Source organism: Pteropus vampyrus, unplaced genomic scaffold (assembly GCF_000151845.1).
Source record: "Pteropus vampyrus isolate Shadow unplaced genomic scaffold, Pvam_2.0 Scaffold9366, whole genome shotgun sequence".
Taxonomy (NCBI): Eukaryota; Metazoa; Chordata; class Mammalia; order Chiroptera; family Pteropodidae; genus Pteropus; species Pteropus vampyrus.
Genome location: NW_011898147.1, coordinates 3982 through 4447, shown reverse-complemented (window position 1 = coordinate 4447; position 466 = coordinate 3982).

The following is a 466-nucleotide window of genomic DNA, read 5'->3' as shown; positions in this document are numbered from 1 at the left end:
ACCTGCTGTGGTGCTTGACCTTGACCCATACCACCCCCTCCTCACCTCACTCCTCTACTGGTCTGCTGGGAAGCGTAGTCTGGCAGGGTAGAGAGCTTCTGTTGGTCACGAGACTGTTACTACAAATGTACTTACTCGGATATTGGATTATAGCTATCTGAATGGTACTATTCTAACCACCACACAATGTAAACTTTGAACTTTACAGAAGCCTTTTAATAATATCTTAATTAATATTGCATTTTAAAAGGAGCCCAAACTAAGGCATGGAAAGGAGCTCTGTGAAATGAGTGTGGTCTGGCTGAAACACAGAAGAATGTCCCACTGGCGTCAGGAATCATCGAATGCCTCACTTACAAAGAGCGCCTGCTGGCATGCGATGCTCAAACTTCCTATAGAGTGGCATAAAAAATAATTATTGTGACTGCTGTGCAAGATGTGTGTGGAGGCAAGGGTCCTGGTCACA